This window comes from Peromyscus maniculatus, chromosome 10 (assembly GCF_049852395.1).
Source record: "Peromyscus maniculatus bairdii isolate BWxNUB_F1_BW_parent chromosome 10, HU_Pman_BW_mat_3.1, whole genome shotgun sequence".
Taxonomy (NCBI): Eukaryota; Metazoa; Chordata; class Mammalia; order Rodentia; family Cricetidae; genus Peromyscus; species Peromyscus maniculatus.
The window spans coordinates 61,693,472-61,719,823 of NC_134861.1; the positions used below are offsets into that span (position 1 = coordinate 61,693,472).

Sequence of the window (26,352 nt, forward strand, 5' to 3'; positions counted from 1 at the left end):
TGTAGAGGTCACCTCTTGTGTGGTCCACAGGTAGACCACAGTTCCACATCCCAGCCAGAATCAGATTTTGCTCTAGCAGTGGGGGCGGGCGGGAGGGATGCATGCCACCATGAGGGGATGCAACCTGGCCCATAGGAACTCTGCCATGCATGCACCTCTGGGTTGCTGGCCCTGAGCTGCAGGACAGTCTTCAGACAGATGTGAGCAGAATGTGCTGAAAAAGACAAAGCTGGGTCTGGTGTGGTGCCGCATACCTGTCATCTAGCACTCAGGAGACTGAGGCAGGGGGATTCCAAGTTTGAGGCCAGCTTGAGATACAGAGTGGGATCTCAAAAACAGGAGTTGAGTGTGATGTGTGGTGACACGTCCCTGTAATTCCACCCAGCATGTGAGAGGTGGAGGCCAGGCTGCTGTGGCGGACACACTGGCAACACAGGACAGCAACTGCTCAGGACGACAATGAAGGGCTTTAATAGTTTAACAACCAGCTGGGCTGCGCCATACACACAACCGTTTATCAACCCTCATGGCATACGCAAGATTTTCAAACAGACTACGCTCGAATCTGAGTGCTTGCTGCACAGATATGAGGGCCTAGCTTCCTACCCCAACCCAGCACACACGTGAAAATCGAGGGATCCTTGTACATGAACACCCTGGTAGTGAGCAGAGGCAGGAGATCAATGGGGCTTGCTGACTACTAGCTGAGGCTTCAGGAAAGCATGCTGCCTCCAGTGGATGTTCCTCTATGGCCTCTGTCGGTGAGCACATACATTTGACCCTAGACACACACACACAAACAATATTCAGGAAGCTGCTGTGTCCTCACTGAAAAGTTCTTCAAGTAGAGTTCAGTGCCTCTAGTGATATAAATTACTGCCCCAAACTAGGTCTGTGGGTCAAGTGAGACTCATTCTTGGACCCAAGGAAGCTCTCTGCATGGTGTTAGAAAAACTGTAGCATTAGTCATGATCTGTCGCTTCCTAGTGCATGCAAATCATTTAGCCTTCCTGTACTTGATCTTCTTTTCTTTTCTTTTTCTTTTTCTTTTTTTTTTTTTATTTTTCAAGACAGAATTTCCCTGTGTAGTACTAACTGTCCTGTAGCTCATGCTCTAGACCGATCAGGTTGGCCTTGAACCCACAGAGACCCACCTGCCTCTGTCTTCCCAGTGCTGGGATTAAAGTGTGAGCCACCAAGCCTGGCTCTGTATTTGATTTTCTTCAGTGAGCAATCACAGTACCTCTGAGTTAGCATACCATAATGGCTGATTACTTGCTGGAAGAATGGAGACATTACTAGCGGGCAAAGAAACAACAAAAATAAATAAAACCTCAGAGGAGTTCTGTTTTCTCCTTTGTGCCCCGTGGCTCTTACAATTAGATTAGAATTTGTTATAACAAAGATGTAAATGTTGTAAGGAGAAATTGTCTTCAGTGCTTAAGAAAAGGAAGAATATTTTAAGACTATTAAAAACTGGAAAAGAGGGCTGGAGAGAGATGGTTCAGACTTCAAAAGCACTGGCTGCTCTTCCATAAGACCAGGGTTCAATTCCTGGCACCTACATGCCAGCTCTCAATTGACTATAACTCCATTTCCAGGGGACCTGACACCTCTCCTGGCCTCTGTGGGCACCAGTCACACATCTGGTGCACAAACAGACAGACAAAATATTCACACACATTAAAAAAAAAAGTAACTCAATAAATAAAATCTTTTTGTAAAAAATGGAAAAGTTTACAGAAATATGGACTTCTGATTTCTGTAAAACATCAAAATAGTATTGGGGGCTTAGAATGTTCATTTGTGTGAAGCTGAATGGTAGGTCACATGACCCTACAAACCCGTAGGACTCCAGAGCTGTGTGGAGATGTTTTTCACACAAATGAGGAAGAGGGCAGTGACCACATAGGGTGGGCAAATCCAGGTTGTTCTTCAGCTCTTGTGGGGACTGCAGCTTATTAGACTTTTGGGACCCAAGATATTCTTCAAGAGTAGAAGAAACTAAATTTTTTTTTTTTTACATAAAAGACAAATTCATTATTTCAGAAATAGCCCGGGCAAAGTTAACACCATGAAAGGAAATGAAATTTCTAGTAAGAAGATCAAGTTTAATTACAGGTTTTTTTTCTAAGAAATGAGGACATTTGATTAGAGGGAACTAAGGAGTCAAATTGAAAAGTTAAAAGGAGGAATTCAGATTAACAACCCCTGCACCCCACTCCCCCCAAAAAAATACCACCCTCAGCAGAATGACTCTCCAGACTGTTATAGACAACTCTGTGTTCTGTGGACTTTTTTAAAGAAAATGTTGCGAGTAATCACAAGGTCATAAAGAGAAGGGAGGTCTTGAAACAAGTATTAGAAAGAACAAAATTCAAGGAGTAAAATCCCGAGGCAGAAAAGGGACACAGCTCAGCCATTTCCTACACTTAGAGATCCCTAAGGGTCTCAGAGTACTGGGGGTCATCTGAAGCCATGGGGGACCCCAGGAAGCTACTTGGGGATGCCTGAAGACGGTGGTGGATGTTGATGGCATCTTGGGGGTGGTGGCAAGGGGTGGGGGCTCCACTTTCTGTAATGCCAGACAACCCATAAAACGATCCAGAACACCAGCTGTGCCCTGCAGAGCCCGGACTATCCTAGCTTCAAGCACCACAGACCCACGGGGATGCTCAACTGCACCACAGCTCACGTGGGGAACATTTTACCAGGGCTACCTGCAAGGACGCACCACCAGAAATTCTCAAGAAGTGCCGCCCAGCCTTAAGATTTCAGTCGTCCATGGCTTTGACCTCAACCCCCCTCAGGTCACTTGGGTCAGCGCTACTTTGTGTCCAAAGGCCAATGCAGACCAGCTGCCCGGGGATTGTTACAGTTTAGCACTGAAGAGACACGTGACACAATTTGATCACGTGAAGAGACACAGCTGGTTCCTACCTGGTTTCCTCCGCTCTGCTCACAGTGTCAAGCTCCTGAAGTCTTGCTCCAGGAGGAAAGGGACAGCTGAGCTCTCAGATGCCATCTCAGCTGGGACAGGATAGGCTGGTGGCCTCCCCTGACCAACAGGCCCTGGGAAGAGTGTTGTGCCCCTGGGAAGGGTGCTGTGCCCCTGGGAAGGGTGCTGTGCTCCTGAGGGGGATGGTGCTGTGACCATGGGAAAGGTGCTGTGACCATGGGAAAGGTGCTGTGTCCCTGGGAAGGGTGCCATGACCATGGGAAGGGTGCTGTGCTCCTGAGGGGGATGGTGCTGTGACCATGGGAAGGGTGCCATGACCATGGGAAGGGTACCATGCCCCAGGAAGGGTGCTGTGTCCTAGGAAGGGTGTCATGCCCATGGGAAGGGTGCCATGACCATGGGAAGGGTGCTGTGTCCTAGGAAGGGTGTCATGCCCATGGGAAGGGTGCTGTGCTCCTGGGGGGGGGGGGGTGCTGTGCCCACGGAAAGGGTGTTATCAATAGTTTATCTGGATAGGCTCCCCCAAGGGCTCCAGTAGAAGGACAGGGAAAAGGCACCTGCGGTGAGGCCCCATCACTTGCTGAGAGGCTGAGCCTCCCAGCGAGACTGCAGCCGTAGGCGGTGGATGTATTCCTTCAGGAAGCTCAGGCCTTAACTTGTGATCTCTATTTTTCCCAGATTACATCCTTAGTTTGTTTCTTTTGAACACAAAACTCTCTAAAGCCTCTCTATCCTCTGACCAGCTAACATAATAAATAAGAATGATAATAATAATAATAGGGCTGGAGAGATGGCTCAGAGGTTAAGAGCACTGACTGCTCTTCCAGAGGTCCTGAGTTCAATTCCCAGCAACCACATGGTGGCTCACAACCATCTGTAATGAGATCTGGTACACTCTTCTGGCCTACAGTCATACATGCTGTATACATAATAAATAAATCTTTAAAAAAAAACGATAATAATAATAATAATAATAACATAATAAATAGGAATACATTTTCCAAATGCTAAAGTACCCCCTAAATATCAACCTAGTAATGTAATAAGAACTACATATCTTTGAAGCTAGCAATTATCTTACTTATTTAACTTATTTTGCTGATGCTGGGATGGAATTTAGGCCTGAAGCTACAACCCCAGTCCTAACCTTATTTGGCTAGACGTTTGTGATTACCATGCGGCAGGCACTATTATACATGTTTAGAGCGTGTTATCACATAATAGTCAGACGAATCCTTTGAACGGGCTAGAAAGATGGCTCACCAAATAAACTCAGTTGGCAACCTGAGTTTAGACTCTAGGGCTCATGGAAAGGTGGAGAAAACTGACTCCACAAGAGGAGTCCTCTGACACCACATGCATGCCGCACTACATGCGCCCACATGCACACAGAATAATAACATCGACAGCTGAAGTCTTAGTCCCATTAGGCAATATTGTGCCCATTTTACAGAAGAAGAAACTAAGGCAAGCCGCCATGAAATAAGCTCTCCCGGTGTCAAAGAGCTGGTGGCTACTAGGGTCAGCCAGTCTACACGGGATTTTATCAGGAGAAAAACACAAGTTCCTCAAATAAGTGCCCCTGGAAAGGCCATGAATCGCTGACTCTCAGCCTAGCACACACTTGGTGGCCCGGGAGTCACGTGATCGGGAAGAGGCCTTCAGTGAATCACTCACAGACACATGACTGCCCAGTTCCTTATGGGCTGGCTCACTTTCGGAAACGGCTTCCTAGCGCAGAGCTGAGCCCACCCACGGCAGCTTGAGTTCTGGGAAAGAGACGGAGGCCAGTTTCCCTAGTGTCTGGGCTCACATGCAGCTCCTGCACGCCCTGAGCAAAGCACAGCCACTGCTACTTCCCCAAACGACGCCTGCTCACGAGGGTTCCCCTCAGCAGCTGGGTGCACGCTCCACCTCCCGTGGCCCCAGGAGTTCATCACTGTGAGAAGAGGGCTCTAGAAAACAGCCTGGACAGAGCAGGGACAGAAGACGAGTTCATATTTATTTATTCAACCAACCATCCAACCGTTATGTTTTAGACAGGTTCTCACTGTGTACACTGCCTGTATAAGATCAGGTTGGGCCGGTGGCGGTGGCGCACACCTTTAATCCCAGCAGAGGCAGAAGCAGGCGGATCTTTGTGAGTTCGAGGCCAGCCTGGTCTACGGAGCGAGATCCAGGAAAGGCACCAAAACTACACCGAGAGACCCTGTCTCGGGGAAAAAAACAAAAACAAAAACAAAAAAGATCATGTTGGTCTCAAACTCAGAGTTCTTCCTGCCTCTGCCTCCAGGACATTCAAGGTGTGCACTAACCACCACGTGGGGCTGGTCTCAATTTTTGGAAGTCTTGTTTCAAGAGCTGGGTGTGGTGGTGCATGCCTTTAATTCCATCCTGGTCTACACAGTGAGTTCTAAGATAGCTGTGGTTGGGCAATGAGATCCTGTCTCAAATAAATATTTTAAAATTTAAAATACTGTTTTCGCTTTCCTGGTTTTCTTTTTTTTTTTCTTTCTTTCCTTTCTTCTTTTTTTCATTTCAGACTTTTTTTTTTTTAAAGTATAATAACCTTATGGTTTAAAAAAAAACCTACAAACAGATTTTTTTAAAAAAAGTCTTCCCATCAAGTTTCAAACTCAGCATTTGGCTCCATGGGCACAAACGGATGATAAGCCAGAGGTATGAGAGAAACCAAAGACAGGCATGTAGGAGTCTACACCCTGGAGCTTAAGAGATTTCTGTAGCTTGCATGGCCTCCTTCTGCCTGAATTTCTACTTCACTCCAGTCGCCTTAGATTTTCTTCCCACATCCTTCCCACATCTGGTACAGCAATTTAAATTACTCTGCCCTTACACCCGTACACTTACCTTTGGGGAGCCTTCCTCTGTCTCTCTCAACCTCACATCAGGTGACCTATCAGGGGACTAGGAAGCAGTGACTTCTCCATGCCTCAGCTCCCCATCAGGAGTTGACTGTATGCAAAGCAGTGGCGCACACCTTTAATCCAAGCACTTGGGAAGCAGAGGCAGGCGGATCCCTGAGTTAAAGCCAGCTTGATTGACGCCGTAGATTCCAGCCCAACCCAGGCTACCCATGAGACCCTGCCTCCGAATTCAAAAAGCGCCTAACTGTCTGGCACACTAACCATAATAACTGGAATCACTCCTAAATCAGACGGGCTTAGTGGTGCAGACGGCCATCCCAGCACTTGAGAGGCTACAGCAGGAGGATTGCCGTGAGTCAGAGGCTAGCCTGGGCTGCAATAGACCCTGACTTAAAATTAAAAGGGGGGTGGGGAGTGGATCACACCCTACATTAGATGTAGAAGCCACTAGTTCAGATTCTCTGTGTAATTAAAATTCTGTGTATAACTTGTAAGAATAATGTGCCTTAACAGAGAGAGACCTGGCTTATCTAATTTAAGACACCCCTTTTCACACCAGAGCACCCCCACTCCCATGCAGAAAGCACCTCTACAAGGAGCTCTCGCAGGAGCCTGCAAAGCGTTCCTCCTTGTGGGTCTTCCTTTGCCATTTTCCCAGCCATCTTGGCGCGATGGCTCCGTTCGGGAAGAGGATTTTAAGGTAATTACTGGCCAACAGAGCTCGGAACATTTCCTCCCAAACTGATCCTTCTCATATTAAAAAAAAAAAAATCGTATTCAGAGTCCAATATATGCTTTCAGAGGATCCCCAAATTCCAGTTCAGTCTAACTTCCAATGTACCAATGTCAGACTTCTGACCAACCCACCTTCCGACTGAACTGTTGAATGAACAAAGTCGCACGATTCCACTCCACACAGACTTGCTAAATGTATGTTCTACTACTTTACACAGCACAGCAACAGCGTCGGCTGCAGCGACGGCCCAGCGGCTAAAGGCACTTGCCGCCAAGACTGACAACCCGAGGTCAATTCCTGGGACCCACATGGTGCAGAGAAATGACTGCCCCAAATTGCCCTCTGGTTTCCACCCATGTGCCATGGCACCACCACACATATGTATGTATGTGTGTGTACACGCAAACTACATACATACGAACATGTAAAAAAAATTTAAAATCCAAGTGACTTTCTCGGCCCAAATCCTTTTCTCGCCCATGTTTCTGATCTAAGATTATGAGTATAACTTGGATAATCATATCTCAGAGTGTATACAGGCAAAACATCAGTGCACATTAGATAAATAAATAAATCTTTTTAAAAAAATATAATCATATCAAGCAAGCGATATTTGTTTTTCCTTTTGGAACCTACACTCTATTTTTCTCCTGAGAGACTGAGAATTCCTCAGAACACCAGGATAGCCTTGTAGACACCAGATCAGGATTCCCAGGCATGAGGTTGGGTTAGCAAATTAGGAGGGATGCTGAAGAGGAGGCCCACTGACCGTCACCACAGCGGCAACAGGCAGACAAGCCCTGGGGAGAAACAAGCTGTATCCTCACTGGTTAACTAACTGTGGACTGCACTCACTGGTTAACTAACTGTGGACTGCCCTCACTGGTTAACTAACTGTGAACTGCCCTCACTGGCTAACTAACTGTGGACTGCCCTCACTGGTTAACTAACTGTGGACTGCCCTCACTGGTTAACTAACTGTGGACTGCACTTACTGGTTAACTAACTGTGGACTGCCCTCACTGGTTAACTAACTGTGAACTGCCCTCACTGGCTAACTAACTGTGGACTGCCCTCACTGGTTAACTAACTGTGGACTGCCCTCACTGGCTAACTAACTGTGGACTGCCCTCACTGGTTAACTAACTGTGGACTGCCCTCACTGGCTAACTAACTGTGGACTGCACTCACTGGTTAACTAACTGTAGACTGCCCTCACTGGTTAACTAACTGTGGACTGCCCTCACTGGCTAACTAACTGTGAACTGCCCTCACTGGTTAACTGTGGACTGCCCTCACTGGTTAACTAACTGTGGACTGCCCTCACTGGTTAACTAACTGTGGACTGCCCTCACTGGCTAACTAACTGTGGACTGCCCTCACTGGTTAACTAACTGTGGACTGCCCTCACTGGTTAACTAACTGTGGACTTCCCTCACTGGTTAACTAACTGTGGACTTCCCTCACTGGCTAACTAACTGTGGACTGCCCTCACTGGTTAACTAACTGAGGACTGCCCTCACTGGTTAACTAACTGTGGACTGCCCTCACTGGCTAACTAACTGTGAACTGCCCTCACTGGTTAACTAACTGTGGACTGCCCTCACTGGTTAACTAACTGTGGACTGCCCTCACTGGCTAACTAACTGTGGACTGCCCTCACTGGTTAACTAACTGTGGACTGCCCTCACTGGCTAACTAACTGTGGACTGCCCTCACTGGTTAACTAACTGTGGACTGCCCTCACTGGCTAACTAACTGTGGACTGCCCTCACTGGCTAACTAACTGTGGACTGCCCTCACTGGCTAACTAACTGTGGACTGCCCTCACTGGTTAACTAACTGTGGACTGCCCTCACTGGTTAACTAACTGTGGACTGCCCTCACTGGTTAACTAACTGTGGACTGCCCTCACTGGTTAACTAACTGTGGACTGCCCTCACTGGTTAACTAACTGTGGACTGCCCTCACTGGTTAACTAACTGTGGACTGCCCTCACTGGCTAACTAACCGTGGACTGCCCTCACTGGTTAACTAACTGTGGACTGCCCTCACTGGCTAACTAACCGTGGACTGCCCTCACTGGTTAACTAACTGTGGACTGCCCTCACTGGCTAACTAACTGTGGACTGCCCTCACTGGCACCCTCTGGCAGGACACTGTCCCCTGTTGCCCCATCCAGATCTCCCACAGCATGGCAAAGTAAGCATGACGCATCGGGACAGCCTTCCGGTCTGTGTTCCAACAAGGCAGTCCACAACCCCTACAATGCACTGCTCCTTTAGGCTGCTGAAGATGGTTCCAGCCTCGGCTATCCTAGACACGGTCTCAAAAAGTCAGGCGTGGCCGGGCGGTGGCGGCTCACGCCTTTAACCCCAGCATCCAGGAGACAGAGGCAGGCTGATCTCTGTGAGTTCCAGGCCAGCCTGGTCTAGATAGGGAGTTCCAGACTAGCCAAGGCTGCATAGTGAGAACCTGTCTTTAAAACACAAAGCAAGAAAGTAGAACAGGACTAGGAATACTCATCAGGAGGTAAGACAGGTAAAAGAGGGAGATGAATATGATCAACGTTATAAACTATATGTGGGGAAATGACATAATAATACCTCTCTATACAATTCATATGTGCAAATGATTTTTTTTGCAGCATCACAAGGTAAAGCAGCATCACAAGGACCATATGTTACAGTGTATCCTGGACATCTGGGCAAGCACAGGGATGCTCTTATGGAAGGTTAAAGCCTTTATCATTGCTAGGATTTACACAAAACACTGGTTTCAGAACATAGTACATCCCAAGGTTGTGCACACCATTCAGTCAGGTTCAGAATCGTACACACAGAGAATGGATTCCTCCCAGAACATTCTAGATGCCGGTGCAGACACAAAGACGTCAGGATGGCTCCTGTGCTTTATTGTTCCCCTGTTTGCACCAGGTCAGCAGATAAACCCTTCACAGCCAGGGTGTCGTGGGGCTCCCCGGCTCCTGTCCTTGGCATCCTGCAGGCCAATCTCTGCAGAGTCAGCTCTCCTGCCCTGGAACACCAGTTCAGTCGTTGGAGGCCCGGGCAGAAGATGAGTGGTGGGAAGTATAGAGAGGGGTCCAGTGTTTATTCCCAGGTTCCCACTCTGTTGGCTGACAGCGGGCTGGCTATAGCTATCTTTGTTAGGTTCTTTGTTTTTGTTTTTAAGATTTATTTATTTATGTGTATGGGGCTAGGAGTGTGTGCACGTGTGTTCTGGTGCCCTCAGAGGCCTGAAGGCCAGCGTCAGATTCTCTTGAGCTGGAGTCTCAGCCATTGTGAGCCGCTTGATGTGGGTGCTGGGAACCAAACCCAGGTCCTCTGTTAGAACAGCAAGCATTCTTAATTGCCCAGCAATCTCTACAGCTCCTTCCTTATCTGGGTTCTTAGCAGCAGTTCTCATCCTTTCCTTGGAGTACCTGGCCTGAGAATTATTTTATTTAGCTCCTATCAATTACCCTCAGGAGTACAATGTGTAGTGTGTGTGTGTGTGTGTGTGTGTGTGTGTGTGTGTGTGTGTGTGTGAAGCTCTGGGTTCATTCCCCAGGACTGTAGGAAGTGAGGCAGAGAAAGGGAGGTGTGAGAGGAGAGAGAACGGATATTCTCTCTCACACCCAACCTCCCAAAGTAACTAAGCAACTGATGCTTGGAATTGCGGAATGTCACTTTAGTGAAGGCTGTTTCCCCAAAGCTTTAGAACACAGTAAGTGTCTAATGAGTGTCAAACATGTGAGCACACTTGCAAGTACTAGGTATGCGGTGTTGGACACATGGGAATTCACACTCCACTGAGAGCATGCAGGGGGGGTGCCTGTATCAATCAGGGAGCTGGCCGTGAGACATCAGACCCGAGTGGAGGAAAAGAAAGCCATGGATACCAAAACGCTGGTGCCTAGACTCGGCTCCCTTCACTCCGTTCTCTCTCCCCACCACAAACACCTCAGTTGAGTCAACTGGGCTCTCAGTAGCTTCAGAAGCGCTCTCAGCCCAGCTAGAGTCCTTGTTGCCAGAGAGATCTTTCTCAAACCGAGATCTGGTGTGCCGCTCACTATTACTAGGAAAACACGGGGTGACCTATCCTCTCGGACCTCTCCAGTCTGTCCCTGACAAATTGGCCCTAATTCCTACTTTCATGCCGTGACCCACCCCACTCTTCTTAAAGACATTCAAGTCCTTTCGGGTGTCTGCGCTCAGGTCTCATCTTCTTCAGCCTGCGCTCCACGCACAGCGCGGACTCATTCATCAGTGTGACCACACTTGTCGCACCTCCTTCTTGCCTGCCTGGTAGAGGCCACCGCTTCCTTCCTGCCCCTGCCCACTCCGTCCCGCCTTCCCTCCCCACCTGTGACATCCGAGTGCCTGAGTTACAGACTCCCTTCCGGGTAGCAAGCTCCCGGAAGCCGGGGATTTTAGTTTTCATCTTTGCGCCCCAGCACCGATCAGCGGTCCTGGCGTATAACAGGTGCTTTATACACACGGACAAGTAAAACTTTGTAGACTGCAGAGACTCTGCCAAGTTCAGAGGGGAAAAAAGAAATGAATAAAAGCAAATTCAGATTGCAGGCTAATGGCGGAATGGATACAAAGAATGGCTAGGGAGATTAAGGTGAGGTAAATTCAGATCGGTAGGCTTGACCACAAGAAGATCATACACAAGTGGTGTTTGTTTTTTTTTTAAGATTTTTTTTCCCCTTAAAATGTATGAGTACGTGGGGGCATGCCTTGTGAATTCGGGTGCACCAGGAGGCCAGACAGAAGAGCTGTCCAATCCGGTGGAGCCGGAGCTCCAGGCAGTTGCTGGCTACCTGACCTGGGTGCTAGAATCAGAACCCCGGTCCTTGGCGAGAGCAGCACATCCCTAAAGCGCTGAGCCCTCTCTCCAGCCCCGGCTTAGAAGTACTTTTAGCACTAAACACAAAATGCAGACCAACGACCCTGACAAAGCCCTTCAGGAGCCAGCGGAAGATGGCGGGGAACGATTTTGAGACCGCCACTGTACTTAGAATGCCGCGAACACCGACAGTGCGGGTCGGGGGTGGGGAGGTAGCTCAGTGGTGGAGCACTCCCAGGCCTGGGAGGTGCAAAGGCCCCGGATTCAACCCCCAGGACTACACAAACCACAGCCAGCGCCACAGCCCCACATCATCCGGAACAACCACGAGAAAACGAGTGTTTCTGGTGGGCCAGGCATTCTACACGTGTTAAACACTTTATAGTGTTCATTCAGATATTATAAACTGGAGCCTATTTCCTGAACCATTCATTTTCTCCTTTTTCCACTTTATTTTTTTTTTTTTTTTTTTTTTTGTGTGTGTGTGTGTACGGGTGTTTTGTCTCCATGAGTGTAATTTTGTGCCTCGTGCCCATAGAAGCTAGGAGAAGGCATCAGAGTCCCTGAAAACCGGAGTTACAATTGTGTCCCGCCGTGTAAGTGCTGAGAATCGAACCTGGGTCCTTTAGAAGAGCAGCCAGTGCTCTTAGCTGATGGGCCAACTCTTCAGCCCCTACTGTGCCATTTCATAAGCAAGGAAACCAAAGCTTAACAAATTTAAAACATCAATCCAAGGTCAAATACAGAAAACAGGCGGTCTGACATTTAAGCACAACTGTGCTGGATTGTAACCCTACCTTAAACGTAACTACAGGGTGCTAATAGCATAAAATAGCTAAACACATCTGCAGATTTTGTTTGCTTGTCTGTCTGTTTCGTTTTTTTTGAGATAAGGCCTCACTATGTAGTGATAGCTGCCTGGAACTCTCTATGTAGATCAGGCTGGCCTAAAATTCACAGAGACCCACCTGCCTCTGCCTCTAGATATGTGCCACCATACCCGGCCCATGGCTTCTGTTTTTAAATGGAAATTGATATCAATTTAAACTGGCCCCAGTCACGGGAGGCATACTGCAACGTTTCAGTAGTCACAATGGCATGGGCATTGTGCTGGACAGGACAGTTACAACCCATGGCTTTTGGGGTTTATTTTCTCTCATGGGCTAAAAATAGAGGCATCTGAAAGCGGTGTGCGGCCTTAGGTAAAAACGTGAAGTGCCTGTTCCCTCTGTACCAAGATTAATTGTCCGCATTCACCGTTTCCATTAAAGTTGCTCAACCTGGAGTTGAAAATTAGCCAAGCAAATGGCAGTCTTAAGCCATTGATTTGCTGTTCTAGCAGATTTCACTTGAGGGTCACTGAATGAATACCTAGTCCACGTGACTGACTACTTAAAGGCTTTTATCCCAACAAATCTTGGCTTGCAAAATCAAGAAAACTAAGAGGATTAGGCGTTTCCATGTTAGTTAAACTAGGAAAAATGGAGTTTCTTGTGTTTACTTTAAAAATTAGCTGTGAACAGCAGGGGTGGTTGGTTTGGGGTGGAATTCACCTGTCAGATGAAAAGGAAAAGAGAGAAGATCAGGACCAAGCTTCTCTGTGCTCCACAGAGAGAGCATCAGAAACCATGGGTTTTATTGCACAAGTTAGAAAGGAACACAATTACTCCACATTCATCTCTAATTGATTCATTAGGCTCTAATAAACTGACATCTAAAGACCTGTAAAGAAAAGGCCTGTACCTCCCCCTGCCTGGGATCACCTCACCTCACATGGCAGTCGTGATCAACCAGAGGAACCACCGTGTTGTCTTTCAGGTCCAAACTTGTCTCAGCATCCACACTCAACAGCAAAATCAAAGCAAACTCAGGCACCTCCACAAGACTGAGTCATCTCAGCTCACGATCACACAAAATCATTAACTACCTCCTCTGACAACTGAGACCCAGATGGGTCGTCGTTCAAGCATGACACTGGCAGGGGAGGGGAGGGGGGGAGGTTGCCAATGTCCCAAACCAAATATAACACCCGGCAAACAGCAGGCACTCTAGAAATATTTTTTTGAATGAGTAAACGAATACATTCTAGGGAGAAGGCAGAGTGGGTGGGTGTCCTTTGGTAGGCTGGAAGGTGACAGGCAAAGGTGGCATTCTTTTCTTTCTTCTCACACCACCAGGGCCCTGTGCTAAATGCCTAGGAGGGGTGAACTTGAAAATTTAGCATGTTTAAGGGAGGAGAGGGATCGGCGCCAGGGATGCGACCAATCCCTCTCCTCCAAAAGGTGTATTGAGTGGGACCTGGCTGCCCTGTATTCTGGACGGCTTTGCCTTTGGGGGCTTGGTGTAAAGAATGCCACACAGAGTCAGCCACGAGCAGGATGAGAAGAGCGCATCCCGTTAACCGGCCCCTCGTTTCCACCACTTTCAGTGCTGACTCCATCATCTCCTCAGGTATCCAGCAGCATCTCAACTCCAAGGACAGGCAAGTGGTGAGCAGCCACGAGAGTCACCCTGGGAGAACGGGGCCTGTAGGAACAAGGCCACCACTAGGGACTCTCTCTCGGCTCCCAACATTTTAAGGCAAGATGCCAGGAGGATGAGGTAAACAGAGGGGATTTGGATCACTGTATGCAAACAAGGGGCATATATTCTAGATAACATCATGCATAATTTTGTGCTGATCACATGACTTCCTTGGAGCTTAGTTTTTTTACAGCTAGAAAATAAGGGATCTGTTGTGTGGTTTTAGCCTGCCCTAACTGTCAGTTCTCTCTGTATCATGTCTGAGGTTGAAGAACCTGCTCAGGATGTCAGCTGCCATGCCATGCCTCTCCCACCAGTATGGATTCTTCCTCTGAAACTATTAAAAAAAAACAAAAAAAAACAACAACAAAAAAAAAAAAAAAAAAAAAAACGCCTTCCTTCTAAAACTTGCCTTGGTTGCAGTCATTTATCACAGCAACAGAAAAGTAAATAAGACTCTGGGCTACAGAAGAAGTTCAAGGACAACCTGGGCAACTTAGTAAGACCCTGTCTCAAAATAAAAGACAAAAAGAGATTTGGAAGTATAGCTCCGTGGTAGATCATTTATCTAGGATTAGGATGCACAAGGCCCTAGGTTCAGTCCCTAGTGTCTGTCTGTCTGTCTGTCTGTCTCTCTCTCTCTCTCTCTCTCTCTCTCACACACACACACACACACACACACACACACACACACACACACTTCTGAGACTTTGCAATCAGATCCCTGTTTTGCAGGTCTGGGATGCAGGGATGGGAACTTGAAAATTTGATGCAGGGATTCAGGTTTCACACTGATCCTTTCCTGTTCCCTCACGGAGATTCCCAAATAGCATTCTCCACCCTAGTGGCCACCCAACTCAGTGTCATTGAAAACCACTTGGGGCGCGCTTTATAACATACACATTAAATAGCTCTTCACTCTCTGATGGAGCCGTCCAGAGGGAAAGAACGGAACTGTACCTGAATGCGGGAGGGCCCCACCGAAGCCACGTCACGGGAGCCCGCACAGCCATCAAAGCTCATCGCCGACAGGCCCAGGAAATGGCCAGGGGAAATCCTTGTCCTCCTCCCCCACTTCTGCTCACTTCAAATGTGACAGTTTCCACCGTGGCCTCTTTCTTCCACTGCGGAAAACTCACCAGCCCGAACGAGAACACATCCTGCTCGAGTTGGGATCCTCCTCTCGAGTTGGACCCGACAGAAGTACAATGTGGTTCTTTCGGACTGTTTTGTAAGCTGTCTTTTGTAATGAGATAGCAAGTCTGCCTGGAGGAACACTGGGCCCGGACACCAAAAGTCAAGGCCTCTGTCATCCGGCAGCCCTGCAGAACTGAGGTCACAGCTCAGCCGGGAAGGCTCACAGACTGGACGTGGGCACACAGACTGTCATCCAGACACAGCCTGGCCAACGTAGACCTCACACCCAATCCGTTCCTTCTTCCCTTCCCTTCAGAGGCGGTCAGTCAGTCAGTTCTCTGCTCTCCGCTTCTGTGGACAGTCTGATGTAGCTCTCCTTTGGTGCCTCTGCTCGGGCTGTCTGGAGCCTAGAACATTCTCATTGTACATTTCATCCTGCTGCTTTCTCGCTGCCTCCTTCAGGAAGTCCTTCAGGATGCCCCCTCCCTTACTTCCATCCTGATACCCTTTCGATATAACTCTTATCACCCTCGACCTTGAGTCTTCATCTCGTAGCATCTATCACTTTCTGTGTTCACGGTCTTTCGTCACTTAGACATGCTTCGAGGTTGATGGCTGAGAATTATTGTATGACTAATCTTTTGCATTCTCTCTCTCTCTCTTTTTTTTTTTTTTTGGCACGCACCTCAGTGGCCCCTGCAAGAGCCAGTGTCCTTTTCTGTGCTAACCAAACACCAAGGTCTGACCACTCACAGATGTGCAGCCTGGCCCCAGAGCCCATGAACCTCACCGATGGATCATGGCTGGGGCTTATCACTACACATTCCTCAGCTAGCCTTGGAAGGTGAAATCACACAACCACAGCTGCAGAATTCTCACTGGGGAAAGCAGAAAACCCTCGACTGAGAAAGAAGGAAGGAGTATTGCTTTGAGTCTGTGTTCCTATTTTCTTGCAGAAGAAACTGAAATCACCTCAGTTTGTTCCCTGCCCACCCCCCCTTGGGTTTTTTGTTTTGTTTTGTTTTAATTTTTGGTTTTGTTTGAGACAGGGTCTTGCTACGGAGCTCTGGCTGTCTGAGAACTCGCTATGTAGACCAGGTTAGCCTCAAATTCACAGAGATTCTCTTGCCCCTGCCTCCCAAGTGCTGGGATTAAAGGCTTATGCTACCAGGCCTGGCTCCTGCAGTCACTATTTAAAAGTTTCCTTATTTGCTCAGTTACTCTATGCTGCTCTTTCTGCTGCCAGTGTGGACACGAGCTCTGCCAGCAATAATCCAGAAGCCTAAGAGACAGAAACCAAGGCAAATGCCCGGAACACGGTGTGCCTCCTGGGAGCCCGATGGGAGCCGCGGGCCAAGCCCACAGAGCACTGTCAAGAGGGCAGGCAGCTGTCCCGGGAGCCATCCTTTCTGTCACGGGACAGATGGACAGATGCTGGCTTGTGGGGGTAGGTGTGGGGGTGGGGTGGGGGTGGGGGGGAGGAGACAGAGAGCAAGAGAAAGTGGGGTACAGCGGTAAGAGGTGATGCTCCGGGGACCGAGGCCAGGAAGGGACATCAGTCAGTGAGCCCTCATCTCCTGAGATGGAAGAAAAGGACGGGAGAATTCCTGGTTTTTGAAAATAAAGCCTTTGTTCCCTTTGGCGGCCTCCTCCTGGCCCAGGCTGCACAGCACTCATCCCCTAACCTGATTACACTCTTGCTATACGTGCCCACGTGCCAGCAAGAGGTCGGTCACAGTTCAGGCTTTTGTGAGTGTGAACCCTGCAGTTTCTATCAGAACTACTCAGATCCGCTGGGTATGTAGGACTTGGGTTCCCTATGAGAGAAAAATTACTTCTGGACACCGAAATGTGAATTTCACATGATTTTTTAAGTCACAAAGGATTGTTCTTTTGATCTACTTTTCCAACTATTAAGAATGGTTGTACAGGCCTGTAATTCTGGTTCCTCCAGAGACTAAGATTGGGGGTGCAAGTTCAAGGCTAACCTGGGCTACAGAGTGAGTTCAAGGCCAACTGGGAAACTTCGTGAGACTCTGCCTCAAAATAAAAAGTAAAAAGTAGGGCTGTAGCCAGGTGGTGGTGGCCCACGCCTTTAATCCCAGCATTAGGGAGGCAGAGCCAGGCGGATCTCTGTGAGTTCAAGGCCAGCCTGGGCTACAGAGAGAGTTCCAGGACAAGTCCCAAAGCTACACAGAGAAACCCTGTCTGGAAACAACAATAACAAAAGGTAGGGCTGTGGCTGTAGTTCTAGAGCTCACCTAGCCTATTTGTGGTCCTAGGTTCAATCCCCAGAATCACAAAAATTAAAAGAAAAGAAAAAGAAAAAGAGAATACAGAGGTGTACGAGTTGCAGGTGGGCGCAAGTAACATGTAGTTCAAGCAATAAGACAAGTGTGGGGACACAGTCATCACGGTAGGGGAGTGGCCACTACAGAGAAGATCACTAGGGGCTTCGATGATCTCTCCAGTGCTTCACTTCTCATGCTAGTTGGAGACTGAGAGGTTTGGAGTTCTAGTCCCAGTAACAGTCAAGTCCAAAATAGTTCAAAAGAGCAATACAATTAAGTCAAAATACTGAAAGTTGGGAATGGTGGTGATACATGCCTATAATCTTAATACTAAAGCAGCTGAAGTTAGAGATTGCTGTGGCTAGCCTTGGCTAAACGGCAAAATCCCGCCTTAGAAAGCAAAAAATCAGGCTGAAGAGATAGCCCAGTGGTTTAGACCACACATCCCTCTTCCAGAGGACCTGAGTCCAGTTCCCAACATCCACATCAGGCAGCTCAGAACTAACCTGACTCCAAGGGACCTGGCAACCTCTTTGGATTGCATTCACAGACATAATACACACACACACACACACACACACACACAAACACAAATAAAAATACTTTTTAAATCATAAACAAAAAATGTAAATATTAAAATCTTGGTTCTTAAAGATAGCTAAAATAAGCAAACCAAGTCTAGAAATTTTTTTTTTGTAAAAATGACTTCATAAAAAAAAAAAAAAATCAAATAAACCACGCAACCATGCCTGCTCAGGAAAAGCTCTCAGTTCAGACTGTGAATCAGCATATCGTCACGAAAATTTTTCCTCAGTTATCTCCAGCAGTAAGGAGCAAGGCACCCAGCAAGATAGATTCCCATCTCCTGTCCAAGGATGTCTCTTGTCCCTCAGCACACACAGCTAGCTGTTTTCTAGAACAGCGCTGTGGGGCCGGCGTCCATACCAAAGCCCAGCTGAACACCACACAATGGATTTTCAGGCAGAGAGTGACACGGAGTCCCCAACATTTCCCGAAAATTCTTTAGTGTCTTATCGCATAGCAGAGCAGTGTGACCAGGATCAAAAGATTAGAAACAAATTAACTCCTTCAGCTGGCGTGGCTAGAGGCTTGCCACGGACTCTCGGCTGTTTCTAAGGAGGAAGAAAGCCCACTGGAGATGTATTACTGACCAAGATCATACTTGAAAATGCTACGTCCAAGCACCCAGGCCGGGTGTGGTGACTCAAGCCCGAAATCCCAGCACCAGGGAGGGAGAGGTACACATTCAAGGCTATGCTCTTCTACGTGGTGAGTTCCAAGTTAGCCAGGGCCCTGTGGTGAGATCCTGTCTCCGAGAGACAAGAAAGCAGCAAGATGGCCCCGCGGGTAGAAATGGTTGCTGCTGAAGCCTGATGACCCAAGTTCAATCACAGAGATCCCCACAGGGCAAGAAGAGAGCCAGTTCCTGAAAGTTGTGACCTCCACACACACAGGCTGTGGTGTGAGCATGCGCACACACACTAAACAAATAATTGTAACCAATAAGATCTTTAAATTTAAAAAAAGGAGGAAAGATTAAAGTATCGCAAATGCTTTGCAATGATGAATAAATTAAAAAATATCATTGATTCAGGTATTTGCATTCTGTATTTCATGGCATCCAATCATTCTCTCCTTGCTGTGTAGCCTGGATGATCTGGGGTTCACTAGGTAAACCAAGACTCACAGAGATCCTCCTGCCTCAGTCTCTGGAATGCTGGAGTCAAGGGCATATGCTGCCACGCCCCACTTTCCTCTCCCCTGATCTGCTTTAGCTAGAGGGCATTAGGATAAGGTCTGCTATGGTGATGCACACCTATAATCCCAGCTATGTGGCTACTTGGGGGCTGAGGTAAGAGGTCATCCAGTGAGGTTTTTTTTTTTTTTTTTTTTTTTAAGCTGAGGATCAAACCCAGGGCCTTGAGCTTGCTAGGCAAGCGCTCTACCACTGAGCTAAACCCCCAACCCCACCCAGTGAGTTTAAGGACAGCCAGCACAACTTATCCAGACCCTGTCTCAAACCAGCTTTTAAAAGCCTGGGCATGTGTGCTCAGTGGTGGAGCGCTTGCCTAAGTCAGGATACTCTAGTCCTGGCGGGTGGGAACCTGTCCTTGGAGAGTGGAGGCATTATCCTTCTGCAAATAATTCACGTTGATTGATAAAAATTGTGATGTATAACTAAAGAGATGGTTTAAAAAGAAATCTCTAAAGTCCAAACGCCCCAAAATAGTTCACTAAGAGGACTTTCAGACAAAAAAATAGATATTTACTAACCACGACCCAGGAAAGTGGGATTAGAAAAGACATGTTTAGTCTGATTCTTAGTGGCGAAATCTGTGTTTCTCCCGTGGAGCCCCCGTGGACCTGCTGGTGAACCCAGGTGGACTGTGACTGCTGTGACCTGGAAGTGACACTGATCTACTTTCTTCTTTTCTTTCTCTCCTTTTCCCAGTTTTTTGTTTTTGTTTTTGAGGCAGGGTTTCTTTAGCCCTGGATGTATTAGAACTCACTACGTAAGATCAGGCTGGCCTGGAACTCACAGAGATCTGCCACCCACTACCTCCTAAGCAATGGAATTAAAGGGGCATGCCTACACGACCAGCTCGAAAAGAAAAGAAGAGAAAGAAAAGATTTTCTAACGTTCATCTACCATGCCGGGACGATGTTGTGGAGAGGCCACATCAAGAGATAACAGGCAGTGACTGTCCGTCCTACCTAATAGGTGGTTTGGTGACACCGGGGATCACTGGAGCCCCAGAGTTATTCTGGAAACTAAACCATTACACCCCTTCACCTTCCTGGAAGGGTGGCTTTCATCCCCAAAAGAGATCTTCTGTGATATTATTCTTGAGGACAGAACTAGGTTCCACAGATCAAAGTTACATGGAAGAAAATTCTAGCCAGGCATGGTGGTGGCAGGTCTACAATCCCAACGTTTGGGAACCTGGAGAGAAAGATCATGAGTTCAAGGCCAGGCTAGACTACAAAGCAAGCCCCTATTTTTTAAAAGGGGAGAGGGGAACAAGCCTTTAATCCCAGCACTTGGGAGACAGAGGCAGATCCTTGTCTACGTAGTGAGTTTCAGGCCAGCGAGAGCTACGTAGTGAGATCCTGTTTATAAGTAAAGAAATGCAATGCCCCCGAAACCGGGTCTGTTTGGGTCTAAATGGATGCTTGTTTTAGGGCAGAGCTGTTTAATTTCTCTGAGTCGATTTGCATTTCTATAAAATAAAATTTCTAGAAGTGTAGTGTCGGGGAGCTGTGCACACCGGTACCAGATCTGAGTATCTCTGATGCTGGAGAGGCTTGTCTGCCCAGGATAGAATGTCAAATCAGAAATCCCCTGTGGTCCCGTCCAACTGAAAAACGTGCCCTCTGACTCCAGAGCCATTCGGGAAAGCTGGGGTTTACCCAAAGCTGGCATCAACCCATAGCCCTTCCGCCACATCTTACTCAAGGCACGGCATTCTCTTGTTGTTAACTCAATTTGGTCACCTAATTTGTACATAAGACCCTTAACTATCTAAGAAAAAAAGGAAGAAAGGAAGGGAGGGAGGGAGGGAAGGAGGGAGGGAGGGAAGAAAAGGAAAGGTTGAACTCATATGCTAAGAAGGCTTCCCTTGCATGCACATTGGCGGTGGGAGTAGTAGTTACAAAGCTCCCTCTGAGGTTCTGTACATCTCTCTCCACCTCTTTCTTCCATTCTCAGTCCCCGGGACCAATAACCCAAGTGCAGCTGCCCCCCTGATGCCACCCTGAGTGGCCACCCAAAGAACAAGACTTAGAGAAAATGGTTTTCATTCAATTTATCGTATTCCCTGAACTGGAGAAAAGACCGCTCAGTCGGCTTTAGTTCCCTCCTCTAGAGAGAGAGCGGGGATAAGAACGAGCCCCCAGCTAGCTCCGCAGCACCTTCAGGCACTAGGGGACTATGGTCCCGAGGGAAGGAAGCCGCCAACCATCCTACCCGGCTGCAAGGCCTGTGTATCACGACAACCGGCGCGGCACGATAACCCTAGGGGTGCAGTAGCGGCGCTCATGTTTTGGTGGTAACCAACAGCTCACGGACGGGACTTGAGAACTCAACAGGAAGTAATTCAGGTATGAGAAACCTAGCAACCACCTGGGGCTACAGAGATCACGGATCTTAGCAAACCTACGGCTGTCTGTCACGTCACTAAACCAGCATGATTCCTCGCTGCATTCTAAACACGTATGCACACACTCACATGTAGGTGCAGCTCTCAACCCTCACCAAAGAAACTTCTCTTGGCAACAGGCGGAAACCACTACCGAAAACTGCAACCAATCAAAATGATTGTGGGCCCAGCCCAGCCCCAGTGCACACCTACACCACCACTCCTGTACCTAAGGCTTGGGGAACATTGCCGAAGGGAGGGGGGGGGGAAACGGGACGGGGCGGGGGGGGGGGGGGACCCCGGACACAGAAAGATTGTAAGAAGCCGAGCAACAGGAAATCTGCTGTGAGATTATGTCTCCTGGACATGACAGGGAAGCTTTACCCGTGATGTCTCAACAATGTGGCTGCTTAAACAAGACGTGAGAAAGTGTAACTCCAAAGGACATGCTCATCTCATGGGGCCCCACCCCTAAACAAAGAACGACATGCCCGCTGAGAGTGGGAGAAATGGTCTTCCTGAGGGGTGAACGCTCCAACGAGTTCTCCAGTACCAAGTAATCAGCCCCGAAAACATATACACATACAAGTAACAGGAAACGGACTGAGCAGGTTGTATTTACAAATTCAGCATACACACACACACACTCACATGCACATTAATAATAACAATTTAAGAAAAGAAGCTGGGGCTGGAGAGATGGCTCAATGGTTAAGAGCACTGACTGTTCTTCCAGAGGTCCTGAGTTCAATTCCCAGCAACCACATGGTGGCTCACCACACATGCAGGCAGAACACTGTATACATAATAAATAAATATTTAAAAAGAAACAAAGAGGCCATGGTTTTGAAAGGGAGCAAGGGAGTTTCATGGAAAGGACTGATAGGAGGAAAAGGAAGGGGGGGGATTTTAAAAAAATGAGCCCTCATAGCCAAACTTGGTGGCGCACTTCTGCGACCCAGCACTTGGGTTGAGGTGGCAGGATCACGAGTTGAAGGTCATCTTTAGCTATATAGGAAGTTCAGGGCCAGCCTGGGCTACATAAGCCCTGTGGTGGTTTGAATAAGAATGGCCCCCATAGGCTCATATATTTGAATGCTTGTCAGGGAATGGCATGACTTGAGAAGGATTAGAAAGTGTGTCATGGGGGGAGGGGGGTGTTTGAGGTGTCAAAAGCCCCAGTCAAGCCCAGTGTCTCTCTCTTCTACTGACTGTGGATCCAGATGCCGAGCTGTCAGCTACCTCTCCAGGGCCGTGTCTGCCCTCAGGCCACCATGCTCCCCACCGTGATGATAGTGGACCTAACCTGAACTATATGCCAGCTCTATGAAATGCTTTCTTTCCTAGGAGTTGCTGTGGTCATGGTGTCTCTTCACAGCAATAGGACTCTGACTAACACAAGCCTCTGTCTCAAAAATCCAAACATGGGACTGAAGAGATGGCTCAGTGGTTATGAGCACCTACCGCTGCTCCAGAGGACCCAGGATAGTTGCTATCACCCACATTAGGCAGTTCACAACTGCCGACAACTCTGGATCGGAATCTGTCCTTGAGGATCCACACAAATGGCACACACAGAGAAAATAAAAAATGAACTAAGTAAAAAACAATACCCCCCTCCAAAAAAAAAAAAAGAGCCTTCATCTAAAGATGGAATATAATAAAGCCACAGTGACCTAATGTTTCCATGATGTGGTTACTACATTTACAGCTGACACATGGCAGAAACGAACTCCCAATCAACCAGGCATCATGGTGCCTCCTAATAAACCCAGGGTTGGGGAGAGAGGTGGGAGCAGGAGAATCGGAAGTTAAGAGACCAGCCTGGGCTATGGTGAGATCCTGTGAAAGGGATCTCACTGTATTATATATATATGTATTATGTATTATGATATGATTTCTTATCTGCCGTGTGTCAGCTGTAAATGTAATAACCACCTCGTGGAAACTTTAGATCTCTGTGGCTTTGTTCTACTCACATCTTATGAGCACTAAGATGTAAGATCTTCACTGATCGTGACACTGGAGATTCGCCTTATCTGGTTTGCATCTTTACAAAGCTTTCTCGCATCTACTCTATTGTCTTGGTTTCTTTCGCCGAGCATGTTAGTGCGCAACTCTGTACGAAGAACGGTGCATTCCCATCATGTAAGAATCCCATTGAGTGAGTGAGCTGTAAGACTTCCCTCCATCTATGGATGACCGAGTTTCTTCTGGTTTTTTCCACAGGGCTAAGCGAGGAGTAGGTGAGATGATGTTGGGGAACAGCAGCACACAGAATTATAATAGCGTTCAAAGAAAGCTTTGTGAGAAGAGCAGAATGGAACACAAGCTAATATACATGCCTACAATCCCAGCATTTACAATGTGGACCCAGGAGGATCAGGAGTTCAAAGTCACCCTCAGCTACAGAGCAAGGCTAACATGGGCTGCAGGGGACCCTGTTTCAACAAAAAATAAATATGGTTTTTAAGGAAGTTGGCAGCCAGGCGGGGGGTGCACGCCTTTGATCCCAGCACTTGGAAGGCAGAGGCAGGCGGATCTCTGTGAGTTCAAGGGCAGCCTGGTCTACAGATAGAGATCCAGGACAGCCAGGGCTGTTACACAGAGAAACCCTGTCTTGTCTTTGCTATCTATAAAATGTCTTTTCCAGATGATGAGATCTTTATAATCAAGTTTCTCCCTGTGTTTTCGGGCTTGTTGCTCTATGAAACACATCTCTGAACCGATTTCAAGACTCACTCAAGAATCATCTCAATTCTGGTGCACAATTAATTGTCTACATTGGAATCCTAACTCTGCCTTTCCTAGCTCTGTAACTCAGGGCAACTTACTTAACTTCTCCTGTCTGTCTTCTCCATCTGTAAATAAAGATAATACCTAGATGAACTTCATAACGCTCTCCAACAGACTAAATGAGACCATCTTTGCAAAGTGCTTTCAACAGAACCAGGCCCGGAACAAAGGCTCTGGAAGCGTCGAGAATACTAAACACCTTATCTTAATTAGGCTCCTCCAGACATTTTTCTCCCCTGCCATGTCTCCTCAGGTGAAACCTGTGCTACTGAGTCCTATCATAGCATCTAGAATATTCCGTACTATTCAATCTCTCTGTAGTAGGATGCAGCAACATTAAAGGAGGGGTCTTCTCTTATTCCAGGAGGTAAATGTAGTCACACAATAGAAGTCAGCAGACAAAGGGATGAGGACCCCAGAAGAGAAGGCACAAAAGCACTTCTAGGTGCGTATCTCACCTAGTCTCAGTGCCTTGACCACCCAGAGCATCCTGTACACATTTTGTATCTCTGATGCCTGATAAAGAACCTGTATCAACCCAATAAATAAATGTCAGGAGTAATTACTACCAAAAAGAGAAAAGGAAGAAGGGAGAAAAGAAGGAAGGAAGGGAGGGAGGGAGGGAGGAAGGAAGGAAGAAAGGAAGGGAAGAAGGGAGGGAGGGAAAGGAGGGAGGGAGGGAGGAAGGAAGGAAGGAAGGAAGGAAGGAAGGAAGGAAGGAAGGAAGGAAGGAAGAATACAACACTGAATTTTGCAGAAGAGTTTTGTTGACTTGAAGTCAGTATCCAAGACCTGAGCAAAACCACAGAGCATCCTCTATTAACTGGGACAAAGTGTCATATTTTATGAAAGATATTAATGCTGTCTGTGGTGGCCCACATCTTTATTCCAACATTCAGGAAGAAAAGGCAGGAGGATCTCTGTGAGTGTGAGGTAAGCCTGGTCTACATAGCCAAGTTCCAGGCTAGCCAGGGGCTACGCACTGAGACCCTGTTTCAAACAACAACAAAAGCAGGCACACAAACCAACAGACCAAAGACACTTAGAGATCCCAGATGCAGTGCATAGGTATAAACGTAGATTTCTTCAACAAGACATATGAGAGAAGAAGCAACTCAAATACTAAGGTGTGAGCGCAAATGTTCCACACAAGACTTGGGTGTCTCTAGAACTGAGAGATGAAACGTGAGGTGGAATTAAGAGTCAAGTGTAAAAAGTATAGAAAGTCAACACTGGGGGATGTAGCTCAGCAACAGAGCATTTGACCAGCAGGGTGAGGTTCTAGGTTCAACACTGGGTAGTAGGAAAAAAAAAATCAAGAGTCAGAGTGAAGTTTAAGTAGCCACCTGTAAAGTATGAAAGTCAGTTTTCCAGGAAAGAAAAGTAAGGATTGCTTGACCACGAAGTCCCCAGGGAATCTAAATGAACTCACCCCTGTAATATTTGGTATGGGGAGGGAACAAGGAATCTGGAATCTATATCAAACATTAAATGTGCATAGCTAAAGCCAGGTGTGATGATGCATGCCTTTGATCCCAGCACTCTGGAGGCAGAGGCAGGCAGATCTCTGGTCTAGAGATCCGAGTTCCAGAACAGCCAGGGCTACACAGAGAAACCCTGTCCCAAAAAACAACAACAACAACAACAACAAAAAAAAAAAAACACTGCATAGCTAAAACCTCAATGAATGACAGTATCCATATATACTTTAAACCCTGCTGGAGGCACACACCAGGATAAGCAGTTCTTTAATCTGATCCAATAAGGAACCTGTAAAACTGCTCTGGCCTTAACTGACTTGGCACAACACAGAGTCCTGAGAGGATTTCTCAGAACTTCAGTACACAGTTTCCCCATCTATTCAGTCTAAAGAGGTACTGGGGAAATGGCTCAGTCTGTTAGTACCCGCCACACAAGCATGAAGCCCTGAGTTAGAATCCCCAGCACTGGGACACGGCAAACATCTGTAACCCCAATGCTGGTGGGAGCAGAGATGGCAGATCCCTGGAGC

The 26,352-nt window shown here is 47.5% G+C and overlaps 1 protein-coding gene across 11 annotated transcripts in view; it reads right to left on the bottom strand.

Moving 5' to 3' along the window:
* The window catches only part of Rbm47 (RNA binding motif protein 47), a 135,213-nt gene that overhangs the window by 90,266 nt on the left and 18,595 nt on the right, over nt 1-26,352 (bottom strand). Inside the window, exon 1 of one of the 11 annotated variants that reach the window (XM_042257468.2) lies at nt 14,918-15,748. The exons of the other annotated variants lie outside the window; for them this stretch is intronic. The gene's annotated coding sequence lies outside the window, so the exon portion shown is untranslated. Of the gene's footprint in view, nt 1-14,917; nt 15,749-26,352 lie in introns of those variants that run through there. 11 annotated transcript variants of the gene reach the window in all.